The sequence below is a fragment of the Oryctolagus cuniculus genome, chromosome X, assembly GCF_964237555.1.
Source record: "Oryctolagus cuniculus chromosome X, mOryCun1.1, whole genome shotgun sequence".
NCBI lineage: Eukaryota > Metazoa > Chordata > Mammalia > Lagomorpha > Leporidae > Oryctolagus > Oryctolagus cuniculus.
In genome coordinates this window covers 10200667-10208881 of record NC_091453.1, presented here as the reverse complement: position 1 = coordinate 10208881, position 8215 = coordinate 10200667, and the positions used below count along the sequence as shown (strand labels likewise).

The following is an 8215-nucleotide window of genomic DNA, read 5'->3' as shown; positions in this document are numbered from 1 at the left end:
TTATACTGTGCTGGTCACCTAAGTATATCCCTGCTGCATAACTAGCAGAACCCTGGGAAGCAGGGGGAGGAATGTGTGGTGGGAAGTCCACATCAAGTCCAGGTGCAGCTCTTCAATCTCATTGTTATCAATAAAGAGTGCTGACAAGCTAGGTCACACTGTCCTGAAATTCTTTGGACACATGGTTACTTAGAGACACTATTAATCAATATGTTTCATGCTTTGACCAGGACTCAGTGTAAAGCAGCTGCTTTAAGCAAATAATTGCAGCTAATTAGTGCAAACCTGCTGTGATTAACCCTTGCAGCACAGGAGCAAAGCAAATTCCAAAAAGCCAAAACCACACAAACTGCAGTTTTGTACCATAATTCAATGAATAAGTATGATTAATAAAAATAATAAATTTAAAATAGATGACATAGTTTTTCCCTCTTTAATTTTTATTTCTTTATTTGAGAGGCAGAGACACACAAAGAGACGAGGAGAGAGCTGCCATCTGCTGGTTCGCTCCCCAGATGCTTGCAATGGCTGGGCTGGGCTGAAGCTGGGAGCTGGGAGCTGAATCCACCTGTTCTCTGTGGATGGCAGGGACCCAAATTATTGAGCCATCACCCCTGCCCCCCAGGGTCTATATTAGGAAGCTGGAGGCCCAACCAGGTATAGAGCTGAGGAACTCTGATGTCGGATGCAGGCATCCTTTTTTTTTTTTTTTTTTTTTTTTTTGACAGGCAGAGTGGACAGAGAGAGAGAGACAGAGAGAAAGGTCTTCCTTTGCCGTTGGTTCACCCTCCAATGGCCGCCGCGGCCGGCGCGCTGCGGCCGGCACACCGCGCTGATCCGATGGCAGGAGCCAGGAGCCAGGTGCTTTTCCTGGTCTCCCATGGGGTGCAGGGCCCAAGCACCTGGGCCATCCTCCACTGCACTCCCTGGCCACAGCAGAGGGCTGGCCTGGAAGAGGGGCAACCGGGACAGAATCCGGTGCCCCGACCGGGACTAGAACCCGGTGTGCCGGCGCCGCTAGGCGGAGGATTAGCCTAGTGAGCCGCGGCGCCGGCCGGATGCAGGCATCTTAACCAGCAGGCTGAATGTCTACCCCAAGGCACTGTTTTTCAAAATACAAGTCTGATGAAAATGAGTAAAAGCATTAACGTCTAGTATCAGTAAGGATCTGGGGTAACTAGGCCTCTTTCCTGCTCCTGGGAACATAAATTTGTAGAACCTTTTTCAGCTACATCTTGGTCATCTTTATGAAAATCCTTCAAAGGTACATTCTCTCTGCCCAGAAATTACATGTTTGGCATTTCATCTGAGGAAATAACTGCAGATAGGGGCCGACAAGGATGCTCACTGTTGCAGCCGGGCAGATAAGAGTGACATGTTGGTAACCACGCACAATGCCTGGCAATATGGACACTGCTTGAGTAAGTGATACCTGTAGGCAAGTGTTCAAAATAATTTTGTAGAGATCTCTTTCGTAGCAAACCCTGTTATTTGCATGTCTGATATTCTTTGTTCTATGCTGACAGAATCAAAATATCACTCAAAACAGTAATGTTTGCTACTCTAGTCTCAAAATTATGATAATATTGATCTGACTGTGTTGTCCAGTTGAAGTCAATGAGGTGTATAAAGAAGTCTACTGGGTTTTTTTGGGGGGGGAAGGGACTACTAAAATATAACTATTTTTAAGGATTTATTTATTTACTATTTGAAAGGCAGAGTTAGAGAGGCAGAGGCAGAGAGAGAAACAGAGAGAGAAAATCTTCCATCTGTTGGTTCACTCCCCAAATGACCACAATGGCTGGAGCTGTGCGGATCTGAAACCAGAAGCCAGGAGCCTCCTATGGGTCCCCCACACAAGTTCCAGGGCCCAAGGATTGGGCCATCTTCTATTGCTTCCCCAGGCCATAGCAGAGAGCTGGATTGGAAGTGGAGCAGCCAGGACTCGAACTGGCGCCCACATGGGATGCCGGCACTGCAGGTGGCAGTTTTACCCACTACGCCATAGTGCTGGTCCCGTAACTATATTGGTCTTATAACTATTTTTGTATTGGAGGGGCATTGGGGAGGAAGTAGAAAAAAAGCAGCTCTTAATACTGGGCCCTATTCAGTGGCAGCTTCTTGTTCCATAGGGTTAAGGGAGACGTTGAGGAAATTAAAGTTGTCTGGAAAAATCCTAGTTGCTTTGCATGTTGTGATGGGTAGAAGGGATGAAGTGAAGGGTGAAGGCCCCTCACACCCTCCATCTTGCCTCAGACTATGTCCTGGAGCCCTGGGGGCGGAGAAAACACCACTTTCATTCCTGCTTCTTGGGATTGTTGATGCCCACACAGTGACAGAAACTGACAAGCAAGAAGAGTCACGTGCCCAGCATGGTGGCAAAGATGGCGGGCTGCACGTCTGTGATCATCCTGACCCACCCGGCTTGGCTCCTACACACCTCTGCACAAGATAGAGGTACTGAGGGTTTTTGAGAAAGGATTTGTGCTTTCCTAATAACAGGGACAGATATTGTTGATGTTAGCCATCTACTACAGATCTTACGTTAGATGACAAAAATTAGTTGTCAGATTTTCTGTTACTTGGAGCCCCAAGTGTTCCTGACTGCGGGGGATTTTGATGTGCTTTCCCACGTATTCCTTCAAGACTCCAAGGTACCTGGAGTTCCACAGGGCGAGAGCCCTCTTCTGTCATCAAACTCCCGGAGTGACACTTGGTTGTATTTGACTGTCTTGTCCAATGTCAAACCCATTCCTTCCAGGGGCAGCCCATGGCAAACCACATAGGAGTGTAAAGGCCCAGGTATCTTTGTTCCACTTAGGACTACTGTGCAGGTCTTCTCAGCTCCAGAGCTGGAGCCCTTGTGGTGACTGTACCATCGCCCAACTTCCTTTCTGCCTAATCCCCGCTTTCTCTCTACACCATGGGTATTGATCTCAAGAGCATTCCTGAAAAAAACTTTGTACACACAAACTTCTGTTTCAATTTCTTTTCTGGGGAAAGCTGACCACAACACCACTAACACATTTATTCCTGGAGAAAGATGCTCAAAATATGTAACTGAATGATACAACAGTCTAACTTATAAACAAGTATTCATATGGTGTTTCCTTATTATATATCTGCATAGCAAAAATTTCTGCAAAAGAATACACTAATGCCTTAACAGCAGGACTTGTATTTCCACAAATATGCTATACTAGATGTTCAGAGAAACTGCTTCTAATTTAGAAAACATTAATTCCCCCCCAAAGTTTTAATATTGTTATATGTAGGGCAGTGCTGAGGAAGTAAGGGAACTCCCAGGAGGGCAAAAATGATAGGAAGGCAAACATCCATGAGAGCTAGAAATCATATTTACATTGGAGCTGTCTACTGACTCCTACCAGACTAGGGCAAGGTTTTAATGAACCATTCCTGTGGGAGACAGGAGACAGAGCCCAGAGCCTGATCAGTATGCGAGGTCAGCCTGGAGACCCTTGTGTGAAGGCCAGAGAGCTAAAGAGCACCACCATCCAGAAGCCCAGCTGAAATAAAGCCCATCCTGCAGATGGAGCTGGTGGAAGTAAACAGTTCTAAGCCTGAATCACTGTGGCCCAAAATAAACCCTGTGCCAAAAATTGGCTTCATATTGGTCCTTGGAGGTTAGCATTGGACTCAGATTGAGCTCCTAGCTATTGACTTTGGCCTGGTGGAGTCCTGGTCGGGGATGGGATCTCCCTCTCCCTCCTCTTCCCCTTTTCCCGTGCCCCCTGCCCCCTCCCTCTCCCCCCTTCTGCCTTTCATGGAAGTAAGGAGGGAAAGGAAGGAAGGAAGGAAGGAAGAGGTCCTTGGAACTGTCTACGAAAAACTCCCAGAAGAGAACAAAAAATTTTCTTTTGAGACAGACACTTTCTAGATTTCAAAGAATTGCTATGAATTTATAAAATCAGAATAAAATGAAATCACTAAACCCATGAGGAAACAAACTACCATTAGTGACAGTTGGAAGAAACATCAAACTTCAGAATCACACACACACACACACACACACAACTATAGATGGTGAATTTTCAGATATCGAATATAATAATGATTTTATTGTACATAAAGAATTAAAGAAAAAAATGATAGCATTGAAGGCACAAGAGACTTTCTTTCTTTTTTTTTTTTTTTAATTTTTGACAGGCAGAATGGACAGTGAGAGAGAGAGACAGAGAGAAAGGTCTTCCTTTGCCGTTGGTTCACCCTCCAATGGCCGCCGCAGCCAGCACGCTACAGCCGGCACACTGCGCTGATCCGATGGCAGGAGCCAGGTACTTCTCCTGGTCTCCCATGGGGTGCAGGGCCCAAGCACTTGGGCCATCCTCCACTGCACTCCCGGGCCACAGCAGAGAGCTGGCCTGGAAGAGGGGCAACCGGGCCAGAATCCGGCGCCCTGACCGGGACTAGAACCGGGTGTGCCGGCGCTGCAAGGCGGAGGATTAGCCTAGTGAACCGCGGCGCCGGCCGCACAAGAGACTTTCACAACTGACCAGGGAAGATCTGTAAGAAGATCAAACAGAAGTTTAAACACTTTATTTTATTTTTTTTAAAAAGATTTATTTATTTATTTGAAAGGCAGAGCCACAGAGAGGCAGAGAAAGAGAGAGAGAGGTCTTCCATTTGCTGGTTCACTCCCCAGATGGCCACAATGGCCAGTACTGTGCTGATCCAAAGCCAGGAGCCTGGAGCTTCTTCCAGATCTCCCACGTGAATGCAGGGGCCCAAGGACTTGGGCCGTTTTCTGCTGCTTTCCCAGGCCATAGCACAGAACTTGATGGGAAGTGGAGCAGCTGGGACTTGAACTGGCGCCCATATGGGATGCCGGCACTGCAGGCAGCGGCTTTACCAGCTATGCCACAGTGCCGGCCCCTAAACACTTTAAAAACTTATAATTTAGGGACTAGCACTGTGGAGCAGTGTGTTAAAGCCCCGGCCTGCAGCACCGGCATCCCATATGGGCTCTGGTTTGAGTCCCAACTGCTCCACTTATGATCCAGCTCTCTGCTGTGGCCTGGGAAAGCAGTAGAAGATGGCCCAAGTCCTTGGGCCCCTATACCCGCATGGGAGACCAAGAAGAAGCTCTTGGCTCCTGGCTTTGGACTGGTTCAGTTCTGGTTGTTTCCGCCATTTGGGGAGTGAACCAGCAGATGGAAGACCTGTGTGTGTGTGTGTGTGTGTGTGTGTGTGTGTCTATGTGTCTATGTCTCTCTGTAACTCTGTCAAATCAATAAAATACATCTTTTAAAAAAACTTATAATTTAAATTAGAAAATAAAATGTTATAACAGCAAATAGAACTGCAGAGAAAATTAGAAATAAAACTAAACAGAATATCAACATAGGACAAAAAGAATGATAGAAACCATTAGAGTTTAAGAGAAATGAAGCATAGTGTGACAAGGTCCATTATATGTTTCAACTGGAGTTCTAGAAGGAAGAAAGATAATAGAGGAAAAAGCAATGTAAAAAGAGATAAGGTTTCACAAATCATGAAAGATATCAGTCTTCCTATGCAGAAATCCAGGAAATCCCAAGCAAGATAATGAAAAATAAACTCAGGCTTAGACACAGAGTGATAAAACTTCAAAATACCAAAGGCAAGCAGAGGACCTTCCAATAATGGTAACTGGAAGAGCTATCAACCTAGAATTATATACTCAGCAAATAAACTTTTATGAATCGGTATAATGAAAATATTTTCATCCATAAACAAATATCATTTAAAAGAACTTTTAAAATGATTATGTATTATTTATTTACTTATTTTAAAGATTTTATTTATTTATTTGAGAGGTAGAGTTACAGACAGTGAGAGGGAGTGTTAGAGAGAAAGGTCTTCCCTCTGTTTGTTCACTGCCCAGATGGCTGCAACGGCTAGAGCTGCGCTGATCCGAAGCCAGGAGCCAGAAACCTCCTCCGAGTCTCCCACATGGGTGCAGGGGCCCTAGGACTTGGGCCATCCTCCACTGCTTTCCCAGGCTACAGCAGAGAGCTGGATTGGAAGAGGAGCAACCAGGACTAGAACCAGCGCCCATATGGGATGCCGGTGCCGCAGGCGGAGGATTAACCCACTGTGCCACGGTGCTGGCCCCAAAAAATGATTATGTGTTTGTTTATTTGAAAGAGAGAGAAAGAGAGAGAATCATCCATCTGCTGGTTTATTCTCCAAATGGCTGCAATGGCCAGGCTTGGGCCAGGCCAAAGCCAGGAGTCAGGGACTCCATCTGGGTCTCTCACGTGGGTGCAGGGTCCCAAGCACTTGGGTCATCTTCTGCTTTCTCAGTCCATTAGTAGGTAGCTAGATCAGAAGTGGAGCTGCTGGGACTTGAACCAGTGCTCATGTGGGATGTCTCGGGTGGAGGCTTAACCTGCTGCACCATAATTTCCGTCCCTAAAATAACTTTTAAAAAATACATTGCAGAAGAATAAAAATGATTCTAGAAGGAATCTCTGAGACATAGGAAAGAACAGTGATCAGTATTCAACATTATACTAGAAATCCCAGCTGGTAAAATAAATCAAGAAAGTGAAATAAAGGAATGCAAACCAGAAAAGGAATAAAACCATTTCTATTGACAACCAGTCTATGTAGAAAAACCAATGATCTCTCTGGGACTCGAACCCAACAGCCGCAGTGGTGTTGATGCACGGGAATAATCGGGTTGCCATTTATGAGCTCCTCTTTAAGGAGGGGGTGATGGTAGCTAAAAAGGATGTCATGAAGGCCATGCAGTTGCTCAAGTCTCGAGGCTGCGTGGAGGAACAGTTTGCCTGGAGACACTTTTCCTGGCACCTTGGGCATCCAGAATCTCTGGGATTATCTCCACTCGCCCCCAGAGATCTTGCCTGCCACCCTGCACTGCAGCCGACCTGAGACCGGCAGACCTCAGTCCAAAGGCTGTAGGTGGAGTGGCCCGCAAGACTCAGGAGAAGGGAAGCCTACAGAGATACTTACAAAGTGCTGGGCCCCCTGGTGCCGACAAGAAAGCTGAGGCTGGGGCTGAGTCAGCAACTGAATTCCAGAGTAGAGGCGGATTTGGTCATGGATGTGGTCAGCCACCCCAGTTAAGTTGGAGGGGATTATTTTGTGTTAAATAAACTTGTAGCCAGAAAAACGTAAGAACAACAACAAAACCAACAACAAACCAATAGTCTACAAAAAAAAGGTAGCAGAATAAGTGGGTTTATTAAGAACACAGGCCAGTGTGCAAAAATAAATTGTATTTCTGTATACTAGCAATAAACAATTGGCAACTGAAAATTTTTTTTTAAAGATTTATTTATTCATTTGAGAGGCAGAGTTACAAAGAGAGAAGGAGAAACAGAGAAATCTTCCATCCGCTGGTTCATTCCCCAAATGGCTGCAACAACCAGGGCTGAGCCAGGCCAAGGGTACGAGCTAGGAGCTTCCTCTGGGGCTCCTACATGAAAGCAGGGGCCCATGGGCTTGGGCCATTTTCCACTGCTTTCTCAGGCACATTAGCAGGGACCTGGATCAGAAGTGGAGTAGCCAGGATTCAGACTGGTGCCCATGTGGGATGCTGGTGCTACAGGCCATGGCTTTAACCTGCTAAGCCACAGAGCCAGCCCTGGAAATTGAAATTTTCAAAGAATACCACTCACAATAGCAGCAGAAACACAGCAGCTTAGGCATAACTCTTAGAAAAATATGTTCGAAGTCAGCGTGCTAAAATATACAAAACATCAGTGAACAAAAATAAAAGATGATCAAAGAGCTGACATTTGGGACAGAAGTTAAGACACTGCTTAGGACATTCTAATCCCATATTGGAATCTCAGGATTTAAGTCTTAGCTCTGCATTCCAGGTTAATGCCAAAGCACACCCTGGGAAGGCAGCAGATACTGCTTCAAGCAACTGGATCCCTGCCACATGGGAGATCCAGAATGAGTTCATATTGGGGCTCCAACTGTTGTAAGCATCTGGGAAGTAAACCAGCAGACAGGAGATTTCTGTCTGTCTCTCTGCCTTTTAAATAAAATAAGCAAATAAATAAGATGACCTAAATCAATAATGGCATATTGTGCTACTAAATTGAAATACTCATTTTTTGAGCAAAGGTTGGTTTGTTTATTTGACAGAGAAAAACAGAGAGAAATATATTTTCCATATGCTGGCTCACTCCCCAAATCCCTGCAGCAGCCAGGCCTTTGAAGCGTGGCCTATCTGGGT

The 8215-nt window shown here is 45.7% G+C and overlaps 2 pseudogenes; one reads left to right on the top strand and one right to left on the bottom strand.

Moving 5' to 3' along the window:
* Window positions 1-2183: 2183 nt before the first annotated feature.
* On the bottom strand, window positions 2184-2410 carry LOC108178722 (dolichyl-diphosphooligosaccharide--protein glycosyltransferase subunit 4-like; annotated as a pseudogene).
* Window positions 2411-6645: 4235 nt separating this feature from the next.
* Window positions 6646-7269, top strand: LOC127484945 (small ribosomal subunit protein eS10-like; annotated as a pseudogene).
* The last annotated feature ends 946 nt before the right edge of the window (window positions 7270-8215 follow it).